Source organism: Heterodontus francisci, chromosome 4, assembly GCF_036365525.1.
Source record: "Heterodontus francisci isolate sHetFra1 chromosome 4, sHetFra1.hap1, whole genome shotgun sequence".
In the NCBI taxonomy this organism is placed as follows: Eukaryota; Metazoa; Chordata; class Chondrichthyes; order Heterodontiformes; family Heterodontidae; genus Heterodontus; species Heterodontus francisci.
In genome coordinates, this window is record NC_090374.1 from 135,997,885 (window position 1) to 136,010,962 (window position 13,078).

Here is a 13,078-nt window from a genome sequence, read left to right on the forward strand (position 1 = left end):
GATAATCTACATCCCAGAGTACTTAAGGAAGTGGCCCTAGAAATAATGGAGGCATTGGTGGTCATCTTCCAAGATTCTATAGACTCTGGAACAGTTCCTACAGATTGGACGGTAGCTAATGTAACCCTACTATTTAAAAAGGGAGGTAGAGAGAAAACAGGGAATTGTAGACCAGTCAGCCTGTTGTCAGTAGTGGGGAAAATTCTAGAGTCCATTATCAAAGATTTTATAGCAGAGCACTTGGAGAACAGTGGTAGAATCAGACAGAGTCAGCATGGATTTACGAAAGGGAAATCATGCTTGACAAATCTACTAGAATTCTTCAAGGATGTAACTCGTAGAGTTGATGAGGAGGAAACAGTGGATGTGATTTATTTGGACTTTCAGAAGGCTTTTGACAAAGTCCCACATAAGAGGTTAGCGTGTAAAATTAAAGCGCGTGGGATTGGGGGTAGTTTATTGCGATGCTTAGAAAATTGGTTGGCAGACAGGAAACAAAGAGTAGGAATAAACAGGTCTTTTTCCGAATGGCAGGCAGTGACTAATGGGGTACCACAGGGATCGGTGCTAGGACCCCAGCTATTCACAATATATAGTAATGATTTAGATGAAGGAACTAAATGTAATATCTCCAAATTTGCAGATGACACAAAACTGGGTGGGAGGGTGAGTTGTGAGGAGGATGCAGAAAGGCTTCAGGGTGATTTGGACAAGTTGAGTGAGTGGGCAAATGCATGGCAGATGCAGTATAATGTGGATAAATGTGAGGTTATCCACTTTGGTAGCAAAAACAGGAAGGCAGATTATTATCTGAACGGCTATAAACTGAGAGGGGAATATGCAACGAGACCTGGCTGTTCTCGTACACCAGTCACTGAAGGTAAGCATATAGATATAACAGGTGGTAAAAAAGGCAACTGGTATGTTGGCATTCATAGCAAGAGGATTCGAGTACAGGAGCAGGGATGACTTGCTGCAATTATACAGGGCCTTGGTCAGGCCACACCTGGATATTGTGTGCAGTTTTAGTCTCCTTATCTGAGGAAGGATGTTCTTGCTATAGAGGGAGTGCAACAAAGGTTTACCAGACTGATTCCTGAGTTGGTGGGACTAACGTATGAGGAGAGATTGAGTCGGTTAGGATTATATTCGCTGGAGTTCAGAAGAGTGAGGAGGGACCTCATAGAAACCTATAAAATTCTAACAGGATCGAGCGAGTCCCTCGAGGAGTATAGGGGATGTAGGACTACACTTAAGAAGGAAATTAAGAGGGCGCAAAGGGGCCATGGGATTTCCCTGGCGGATAAGATAAAGGAGAATCCTAGAAGATTCTATAAGTATATTAAGAGTAAAAGGGTAGCTAGGGAGAGAGTAGGTCCCCTTAAGGATCAATGTGGCAATCTATGTGTGGAGCCACGGGAAATGGGCAAGGTCTTAAATGAATATTTCTCGTTTGTATTTATTCAGTGAAGAAGGTCATGGAAGCTAGTGAGTTCAAGGGAAGGAACACCGATATCCTGGAGCATATCAACATTACAAAGGAGGAGGTGTTGAAGGTTTTGAAGTGCATTAAGGTGGATAAATCCCCAGGGCCTGACCAGGTGTATCCTAGGATGTTATGGGAAACAAGGGAGGAGATTGCTGGGACCCTGACAGAGATTTTTGTATCATCGTTAGCTACGGTTGAGGTACCGGAAGACTGAAGGATAGCTAATGTTGTGCCTTTATTTAAGAAGGGCAGCAGGGATAAGCCAGAGAACTACAGGCCGGTGAGCCTTACATCAGTGGTGGGAAGGTTATTGGAAGGGATTCTGAGAGACAGGATTTATATGCATGTGGAAACGCATGGTCTGATTAGGGATAGTCAGCATGGCTTTGTGCGAGGGAAATCATGTCTCACGAATTTGATTTGAGTTTTTCGAGGCGGTGACCAAGAGGATTGACGAGGGCAGGGCGATGGACTTTGTCTACATGGACTTTAGCAAGGCCTTTGACAAGGTCCCGCATGGTAGGCTCGTCCAGAAGGTTCGAACACATGGGATCCAGGGTGAGCTAGCAAATTGGATACAAAATTGGCTTGGTGATAGGAGGCAGAGGGTGGTAGTGGAGGGTTGTTTTTCAGATTGGGGGCCGGTGACCAGTGGTGTGCCACAGGGATCGGTGCTGGGCCCTCGGTTGTTTGTCATATATATTAATGGCTTTGGATGTGAATGTAAGGGGCATGATTAGTAAGTTTGCAGATGACACCAAAATTGGTGGTATAGTGGACAGTGAAGAAGGTTGTCTAAGGTACAACAGGATATAGATCAACTGGGAAAGTGGGCAAGGGAGTGGCAGATGGAATTTAATGCAGACAAGTGTGAAGTGACGCATTTTGGGAAGTTAAACCAGGGCAGGACATATACAGTGAATGGCAGGGCCCTGGGGAGTGTTCTTGAGCAGAGAGACTTTGGCGTGCAAGTACATAGCTCCCTGAAAGTGGCAACACAGGTAGACAGGGTGGTGAAGAGGGCATATGGCATGCTTGCCTTCATCGGCCAAGGCATTGAGTACAAGAGTTGGGACGTCATGTTACAGTTGTACATAACGTTGGTCAGGCCGCATTTGGAGTACTGTGTGCAGTTCTGGTCGCCGCACTACAGGAAAGATGTGATTAAGCTAGAGAGGATGCAGAAAAGATTCACAAGGATGTTGCCTGGTTTGGAGGGCTTGAGTTATAAAGAGAGATTGGATAGGCTGGGTCTGTTTTCCCTGGAGCGAAGGAGGCTGAGAGGGGACATGATAGAGGTATTTAAAATTATGAGAGGCATAGATAGGGTAGATAGCCAGAGTCTGTTTCCCATGGTAGGAGTGACTAAAACTAGAGGGCATAGATTTAAGGTGAGAGGGAGGAGGTTTAAAGGCGATCAAAAGGGTACATTTTTCACACAAAGAATAATGGGTATCTGGAATGAGACATCTGGACAGGTACTCGAATGAGCAAGGCATAGAGGGATATGGAATTAATGCAGGCAGGGGGATTAGTATAGATAGGCATTATGGTCGGCGTGGACGCGGTGGGCTGAAGGGCCTGTTTCTATGCTGTATGAATCTATAACTCTATGACTCTATGACTTGACAGGGTAGATGCAGGAAGGATGGTCCTGATAGTGGGGGAGTCCAGAACCAGGGGTCATAGTCTAAGAATATGGGGTAAACCTTTCAGGACTGAGATGAGGAGAAATTACTTCACCCAGAGAATGGTGAGCCTGTGGAATTCGCTACCACAGAAAGCAGTTGCGGCCAAAACATTGTATGTTTTCAAGAAGGACTTAGATATAGCTCTTGGGGCAAAAGGGATCAAAGGATATGGGGAGAAAACGGGAACAGGTTAGAGTTGGATGATCAGCCATGATCATAATGAATGATGAAGCAGGTTTGAAAGGCCGTATGGCCTACTCCTGCTCCTATTTTCTATGCTGTCCTATTAAGGATGGTGGGCAGGGTCCCGATGCTGCCAGCCCAATCACAGAACCGGCAGCTCCAGAACCTTGGCAGCCCTACCAGGAGAGGTGGACGCTGTTGAGCCAGGTAGGAGAGCTTGAAGGTGCCTCATGATGGAGGTGCCCTCAGAGAGGTGAAATGAAATTAATAAATCAGAGGGGGCCAAGACAGTAGGCCCCTCGGATTCGAGGGGAAATCTCTCCAGATGCATCGTTGGGCCACAGGGGCTGCCTTTCATGTCCACAGCCCGCTCTTTTGGGTATGCAGCCTCCGGCTTCGATGGCCCCCAGCCTGTCGCAGGGAGGTAGTCTCCATTAAGCTGGTAGCATCTACATGTGGTGCAGGGGTCGCTCCACCACTAGCAAAATTTCGGCGAGCCCTCTAAATCACCCCTAATTTGGACTTAAATATGCAAATTAACTGCCCGCCTTCATGGTGCAGGCAGCTGTTCTGTTTCCCAGACTGTCCCTAGGAAACTTCCTCGGTGGCGAGACTGAATCGGGATGCCGTCCCGATGAGGCTCCCCGCTATTTTCCAGGTCACACCTGCCTCCAAGCCCATCACCATGGGGCTGGGAAAATCCAGCCCAATGTGTTTTGTGCCTGTGTCTGTGTACATGAAATATATGTAGTTGGGTGTGTATCTATTTTGGAGAAGATTTGCAATTTCCTCTGGGGCATCAGGGCAGGAAACAAATGCCTGTGACAAGTCCAAGAAAATGTCCCATTCTCAGGAAAATTATACGTATGTTATTTAACAGTTCTTTTGAATAATAGCCATATTATATCTATGTCTTGTCTGTCTGTATCCACATCAGATTTGTATGTGGGCCTCTTTGAGACACCAACCACACTATACCACATATGAAGAGTAGCTAACCAGCATCACACTGTAACCAAATGAAAACACATGGCTTGTAATATTGGTTTGTCAAACGTTCACAGCAGTTAGTGATTTTGACATGGTATTGGGTTCTGACGGCCAAGTGTTTAGTCACTTATCATGAAGAAACATGCATCAAAAAGACACTTTGAGATGTGTGATTATAACCTTTTGGCTGCTCATCTTTTCTTTGATCTGTTTCCATGATTATTAAATCAGCCTTCACTTGAGGTTTTCTGTTAATTTATGTTTTGTTTCTTTTTTGTTAATGCTGATCTAAAATAATCATAGCTAACTTGTCAGAATAGGCATACTGTTACGACTGAGGTGGGAGGAGTTTTTTAAATTCTTTCATGGGATGTGGGCATTGCTGGCAAGGCCAGCATTTGTTGCCCATCCCTAAATGCCCTTGAACTAAGTGGCTTGTTAGGCCATTTCAGAGGGCAGTTAAGAGTCAACCACATTGCTGTCAACCACATGCACTGTCTTACTCTAGTTCCACTTCTCCACAGGTCACAACATATATTTAAATATTTACCCAATTACCGATACAGCCAATCATATACTCCATTTTTATTTAGAATAAAATCCACCAACCAGCTTTCTTTAATAACCAAGAAAATTATTAATTTATTATAAAACAAGACTTAGTCAATAAAGATGTAAAGCTTTAACACACAGTTTGAAATATGACAGTAAATATATATATTCCCTTCTAAATACGCCAAAACACACACACACACTCACTGCTAAAAGGAAAAATAATGATACTTTGGCCAAAGTACTTGTTAATTCTTGAAGAAAACGATAAGATATGTTATGCTCCAGATGGCATACAGTCGGGCATCCGAGTACATGTAGATGGGTCACTGGCATCTTTTCAGAAGCAGTTTGTTCAGGACATGTAAAGAAGCTTCTCAGGAGAAATGCTGCTTCGGTTTCTCTATTTCTTACACTTGATTCTCAGAGTTTCTCAGAGGTGGAAAAAGATGAGTTGGGTGGCTTCTCTCTTAGCAGGCTTACCCCCAACTGACTCAAAATAATCTTCAAAATGAAACCAACTCTTGACCACCATAAATATTGACTGTCACTTCTCTGTAAACAATTCCCCCTAGTCACCAAGGCTTTTGCTGTTTATTTAGCTGAAGACATGTGACTTCCAGTAAGTGTTGTTTTAAAACAGAAAGCTCAAGACCCAAAGTCCTTTCGGTGACCCTTTAAAAAAACAATATCCAACATCTGTGGAATCACCTCAGTCCTCCAAATGAATCCATCTCTATAATCTTCAACCACAAGTCCTCAAAAAATTTTAAAAATAGAAGCACTTTCATAACAATGCAAAGTATTTGAAAATGTAGAATGTTGAAAAAAGTAACTTTATTGCAGGGGCAGGTTGTCCCTACACCAATATAAACAAATCTAAATATCATACAAAAGCAAAGGGATATTTATTTTTAAATAGAACATATTCCACGTTTTGTGAACCTGTCATTTCAGATAAGCTTAAGTGTTACTTTTTTATTTCATTATTCCGAATGATTAAATAAATCTATTCAAACTGTAGACAACAAATATCTACATATCTGTTTGTCTAAAGGAAAATATGGACAACTTATTTTTAGCACATTGACTGTATTCTGTTCATTAAATATAGAGGTGATTCCACAATCCATTTCTCTCAGTGGAGCAGAATGTAAGAACATAGGAACAGCAGTATGTCATTCAACCCATCAAGCTTGTTCACCATTAAATTAGATTCTAACTGATCTGTATTTTAACTCCATCTATCACCTTGGTTCTGAAACCCTCAGTACCTTTGCACGGTTAAAAAAAAAACTATTGAACCCAGTTTGAAATATTCAATTGACATAGCCTCAGGTTTTTGGGGAAGACATTTCCAAATTTCCACTACTCTTTGTTTGAAGAAATGCTTTCTGACATTATTCATGAACGGCTTAGCTCTAACTTTAAAGTTATGTCCTCTTGTTCCAGTTCTCCATCAAAATCTACCCTATCGGATCATTTCATCATCTTAAACACTTCAATTAGATCGACCCTCTTCTTGGGGCCTATTCACATAAGCTGAAAAAGGAAATAAGACTGAAAGTGGTTAAAATGCTTGGCTGTCTTGGAAGGAGAAGATCAACTGCAGGCGAAAAGTTAAATTTTAGTGCAGTGGTCCCTGAAGTGATCCTAACAAATGGGCACAAAACACAAAAACAAAATATTGCGTATGTTGGCAATCTGAAACAAAAACAGAAAATGCTAGAAATCCTCAGCAGGTCAGGCAGTATCTGTGGAGAGAAAAACAGAGTTAATGGGCTGGATTCTATAAGTCCACCGCCGATTTCGGTGGCAGGCGAGAAAAATGGCGGCCCGCCCGAGCGGGATGTATGCCAAAGAGCCGCCACGATTCCAAGCGCGGAGGCTCATTTAAATAGCCGGGGCGGGCTGCCCTACCACCCCCCTCCCCCACCCCTGATCACGTGGAGTGGGCGGGCTGTCCATCCCCGGCAATGGCGTCAGTCATTTTTAAAGGACTGTTAGCCCCACTGGCAAATTTAAATATTTAGATAGATTAAATTAATTTAAATAAATACATCTCTTTCTCCCCTCTCCCACCCTCCAATAACAATTAATAATTATTTGCCCTTCCCCCCCAAAAACACTTACCTTTACCATCTGACTTCGCCCCCTCCCCCAACTACACAAACTTTACACTATTACCCTTCCCAACATCCCCTCCACCCATGACACGAGTTTGACCCTGTTCCCCCCCCACTCCTGCACTGAGAAACATACCTCCTCCCCACTCCCCACCAGTGTTACATCTTGTTTCCCCGGATGGGGATCCGAAGGCATGGTAGTGCCGGCTGCTGACCCCTGGGGTGAAGATTCCGGAGGCGATGGGAGAGTTATTACTTCGGGTATTGTAATTTATTTCAATATTTAAATTGCGGTCCCGTTGCAGAGCGGCGAGGGGGAGGGTGGGCCACCACAAGGCCTCGCCATCACTGGCAATATCAGGCCAGGTCCTGCCGGCATTGAGGTCTGTGGTGGGCCTCATCCAGGGCCACCTTCATGCACCTCTCCACCTCCACATATCCCAGCATCGAGGGCGCTATAGAATCCAACCCAATGTTTCAGGTCTGTGTGACCTCTCATCAGAACTAGCAAAAACTAGAAATGTAGTAGGTTTTGAGCAAGTGAAAGGGGGAGGGGGAAGAAGAACAAAAGGGAAGGTCTGGGTGCTCTGTATGTGATGTAATTCTGGGGTGATGGGCCCCTCATTTACATAAATAAATAGGGCCATAATGAGTTTAGTGCAAGGCAGATGTACCACCTCTGAATGCCAGACACTTCTGGACCTCATTGTACAATGCCAAATAAATGAACATTGAGCAGGCCTTAGGATTCAATAGCCAATGATGCAGAGAGTCATCATTGGTGTGCATCAACACTTAGGGCACCAAGCATCACATTATTGACCCACTGGGTTTGAGGAACAAATGAGTGTTGGCTCTGCACCAACTGTAACAGACTGTTCATACAAGTTACTTTACCAGTTCATTAACAGGCTCAGAATATTTTATTAGGTTTCTAGCCAAACTTCAGAAAGTAATATTGTCACAATTCAGGATTTATTTTTACCATTATTTCACAGAAAGGATATGGGAATAAAAGTTACTTTTAAGGCTTATGTTTTAGAGTGAAGGGTATACACACCAGTTTAAAAAAGGCAATAAGTCACAAAGTGATTAAAATGCTAGGCTTTTATGTTGTTTCCCCAAAAACTGTAAATAATAAGCAATTCATTAGCCTGTCTCAGCAATCAAAAATACCTCATACCCATTCTCTTGGGCACTCAGCGGCAGTTGTCTGGCATAGGCCATCATTTTAGGTTCTGAACACAGGAGATAAAAAGACAGAGACAGAGACATAGGCAATCTGACAGGTTTTTAAAGAGAAAGCTGCAAATGTGAACTTTTTCCAGGCTGAAAAGGATGGTAGTTAGGAGTTACTTTGTTTAAGTCAAGCAAGATGACCCACCGATGTGGGGAAGCGTAGCATTTTCATTATTTTCTTCTTATTGCACAAGACAAGTTGCAGTGATTCAATAAAGTGGTGGTAACATTGACTTTGTGGGGTAGTGTAAAATGGTCAATAGCGAATTAGCAACTCATTTTGCATCTCACGAAATGCCGATTCACGATCACCCATTTTATATTGCTGCACAGAGTCAAAATAACCCCGAGTGAGTCAGATCATAGAAGTCTGATTTTCTATATTGTTCATATATTTCTGCGTGGCCTCGTCTTTCCAGGTGTTTTCCCCAGCCCATCTTCAAAAAGATTGAAGAGGCACACGTGGCAAATGTGAAGATGTGACTATCTGGTTCAGATCACTATGATGTACACTCCTGGGTTACACTACTGTATAAGTAGGTATTGGACAGTACCGGTCTAGTCCAGCACTCCGATGAGCATGTGATCCACTTATAGGAGAAGCAGTGCCACTGAACCCAAGAAGTTATTTATAGCAGGCCCAAAATTGTAACAAGCATTATCTTGTTAGACTTGGAGGGCTGGGTTTTCCCTATGGGGGCAGGAAACAGAAATTAGGACCGTGTGCAGGTCCCAAACCTGCCCCTGGGGGGGGAAACTGTTGTTCATTGGGATTTGACGGAGACACACCGTAATTGACACGGAAACAGGTTCCCTGTCCAATTAAGGGCAGCAGACAGGCTCTCGAAGCTGCAGAGCCAATCAGAGGCCTTCCACCTTGAGAGCAGCAGTGGCTTGCTATAGATGATAAGTAACTGAGAGGGTGCTTCAACATGGAGGTGCCCTCTCACCAACTTTTTTAAAAACTTTAAGTAAAAGATAGTTCTTGCAGCCAGACCACCACTATGAAGGGGTAGGAGAGGAAGCTCCTCTACAGGGTAGCATGTGGCTGGACCCATTGGAAAATCCCAGTCGGCCTCCCTTATGTGGGCTTAACTAGGCTCTTCTCGGCCTTTTGGCTAAGATCAAGTGTGGTATCTGTTCTTATCAGTGCTTATTTGATTGAGAAGAGACCATGATCATTGCCTTTTGATCCTGGGGAAGCTTTGAGTAAAATGGCTATAACCAATTTTCGAGCTTCGGGCCAGGGAGTGCGCAACACCGTTCGGGTGGTCGTGAAGGACAAGGAAGGAGATGCACCGGTCGATCGCACCTTCTTCATCAAGAAAATTCTCTTCAATTGCTGCGGATTTCAAGCGACGGACGTCTTCTGCCTGCAGGATTTCCCCAGCAGTGGATACTTCGACGTGACGTTCCGGAACGTGGCGGGATGCATCAAGTTCCTGAAGGCGTTCAAGGAGAAAGGGGACCGGGCGCCGCTGTCGATCCTCACAGCGGAGCCGCTCTTCACGCTTCCGTCACAACGGGACCGGGTGGTGACCATTCACCTCTACAACCCCCATGTTCCGGTGGTGGATGTACTCACCTTTCTCGCCAGGTACGTCGAGGTGGCCGGCAGCAGCACTGATGTCAAGGACCCCTTTGGGATCTGGACCAGCAAGCGGCAGGTCAAGGTGACCTTGAAGGTAGACCCCAGTGGAGCCATCATCCACCCTCCCTCCAGCTTCGCTATCGGGGGAAGTCGAGGCTTCTTGGTCTACGCTGGGCAGCCCAGAGTTTGCCGCACCTGTGGCAAATCTGGTCACATGGCAGCCAACTGCAGCACGGTTGTTTGCAAGAACTGCAAGGAGGAAGGCCATCAGACCAAGGACTGTAAGCAGACAAAGTGTTGCAACTTGTGCGGTGCGGCAGGCCATCTCTACAAGACCTGCCCCAAACGTTGCCTCAGCTATGCTCAGGCGGCAAGGTCCAAGGAAAGGCCGGGAGAAGGTTCGACGAAGGCGTCCGCTGTTCGAAAGGAGACCAGCAACCTTCTTCGCAGTGAGGAACTTCAACCTGAGAAGGAAGGGGAGGCAGCTGAAACCAACGACCCAGCACCTACCCAGCGCCCGGAAACTCCTCCTCCACAGACAGAATCAATGGAGGAGGAGGCAGCAGATGGACAAACAGGTCAGTGGCAAGTGGTCCAGAGGAAAACCACAAAGAAAAAACATCCCAAAGCCACCACCCAAACCAGTGGCAAGAGGAGGCTCTCTTCTGAATCAGACTGCAACAACTCCTCTTCACTGGACGGGGAAATGCTGGAACGACAGCCCCTTCAAAAGAGGCGGCAGAATTCCGAGATGGATGATAAGGCATCCCAGCCCCCGGGCACTGGAAGCTGTGATGGGCCCGGCGTGCCCCAACCCCAATGCCTCACACGTAACGACGTGGCCAACGCATCTCAGCTCCGGGACAGCGGGAGCAAAGACACGTCTGGCGCACCTGAGCTCCGGGAGACCGGGAGCTGTGATGTTTTCGAGGAGGAACAGATGGAAGCAGCTGAGGACAACCCAATGCTCTCTGCCTACAAGACCCCCCCGATGTCACCCGAGCGGCACAAACCCTGCATGAAAAATCAGGAGGGGTTTCTGAGCCCAACCAACGTGAAACTGCTTGCGCACACGATGGGTATGCAGGAACATCCCGAAGGACTGGGACTAGCGAGGACAAATGGTATGGGAAGCAACAACTAATTTTTAGTAAAAAATGGGTGTAAGAATTGCTTCCATTAATGTGCGTAGCATTAAATCTACTACGCGATGTGTTTCAACCTTGGATTACCTTGCCAAGGTCAAAGCTGACCTACTGTTTCTGCAGGAGTGTGGAATACCACACCTCAGCACCTACAGGCAGTGGTCACGATGGTGGTCCCACGGGCCATCGATCTGGTCGGGAGGTAATGACTGACGCTCCTCCGGCCTGGGTATTCTGCTGCGGGGAGGTAACTTCACCATCTCCGAAGTTAAGGAGGTGGTGGGCGGTCGCCTCCTCGTAGCAGACGTGATGTACAACAACGCTCCGCTCCGGTTGATCAACGTGTACGCCCCGGTACAACGCAGCGAGCGGCTGACCGTCTTCCAGCAGCTCCCACTGCTGCTGGCGACGTCCAGGCCGGTCATCCTAGGCGGTGACTTCAACTGCATCATCGATGCGGCTGGACGATCCGGCAGTGACGACAGCAAACTGGACGCTACGTCCAGATTCCTAATAGAAACAGTTAAGGATGCCAAACTGCACGACGTCTTCAGCAAACCTGCAGACGGAGCGCAGCGCAGATACACATGGTCAAGATCGGACGGGTCTGCCCGTTCCAGGATTGACTTCCTGTTTGTGTCCCGTGCTGTCACGGTCGGATCCACCGACATCAAGCCGGTGTTCTTCTCCGACCACTGCCTCTTACTGGCCGACTGTCACTTACAGGACGACCAGCGGGTTGGCAGAGGGACGTGGAAGCTCAATGCGACACTGCTGACCCCAGAGAACGTTGAGGAACTCAAAAGGGATTACAATGGTTGGAGGACCGTGAAACCCCTCTTTGAGTCTCCAGTTCACTGGTGGGAAGCGATTAAGGAGAACATCAAGAGGTTCTTCATCCACAAAGGTGTTCAGAAGGCGAGAGAGAGACAGAGGGAACTGTCCCGACTCCAGAAAATTATGCAAAATCTACTCCGGTTGCAGTCAATGGGGGTCGAGGTCAAGGAGGACCTCCAAGAGGTGAAGAGCCAGCAGGCCTCGCTCTTTGCCAAGGAGGCCTCCAAGATCATCTTCCGGTCCAGAGTCCGCTCCATCGAGCAGGATGAGACGTGCTCGCGTTACTTCTTCCAAAAGGTACACAGAGAGAGCTCTGTTATCAGCAGCCTGAAGGAAGAAGATGGCTCGGTAACGTCTTCGCAGTCCGACATACTAAGGATCAGCAAATCCTTTTATGCTGGGCTGTATGACGCGAAGCCCACAGACAGCAGAGCCTCCCAGTCCTTCCTGTCATCTATCACAGAGGTCCTAGATGACAGCAGGAGGGAGAGACTGGACAAGCCGCTAACTCTGGACGAGCTGACAAAGGCCGTCGAGTCTTTCGAGACGAGTAAAACCCCCGGGAGCGACGGCTTACCGGTCGAGTCGTACTCGGCCCTGTGGGACTGGGTCGGCCCGGACCTGCTGGAAGTATACGAGAGTATGCTTCTGGCCGGCAGCATGTCAGAGACCATGAGAAAAGGCATCATCACCCTCATTTACAAGCAGAAGGGGGAGAGGGCAGAAATCAGAAATTGGCGGCCCATCTCACTGCTTAATGTTGATTACAAGATTCTGTCCAAAGTCATAGCCAGTCGAGTCAAGTCTGCTCTGGAGTTGGTGATTCACCCCGATCAGACCTGTACTGTACCCGGCAGGAAGATCTCTGATAGTCTCGCGCTACTCAGGGATACGATCACCTACGTACGGGACAGGAGGGTGGACACCTGCCTCATCAGCCTGGACCAGGAGAAGGCTTTTGACAGGATATCGCACACCTACATGATGGACGTGCTTTCCAAAATGGGGTTTGGGGAGGGAATCTGCAATTGGATCCAACTGCTCTACGCAAACATCAGTAGCGCAGTCTCAATCAACGGGTGGGAATCTGAAAGTTTCCCGATCAAATCTGGAGTCAGAAAGGGCTGTCCTCTGTCCCCGGTCTTGTTTGTTTGCTGTATTGAACCCTTTGCTGAGTCTATTAGGAAGGATGCGAGCATAAGAGGGGTGACAATCCCAGGCAGCGGAGGCACTCA

General features: G+C 46.8%; 1 pseudogene; it reads left to right on the top strand.

Annotated features, from left to right (window-relative positions):
- The first annotated feature begins 9,368 nt into the window (after nucleotides 1-9,368).
- On the top strand, nucleotides 9,369-9,477 carry LOC137369496 (U2 spliceosomal RNA; annotated as a pseudogene).
- The last annotated feature ends 3,601 nt before the right edge of the window (nucleotides 9,478-13,078 follow it).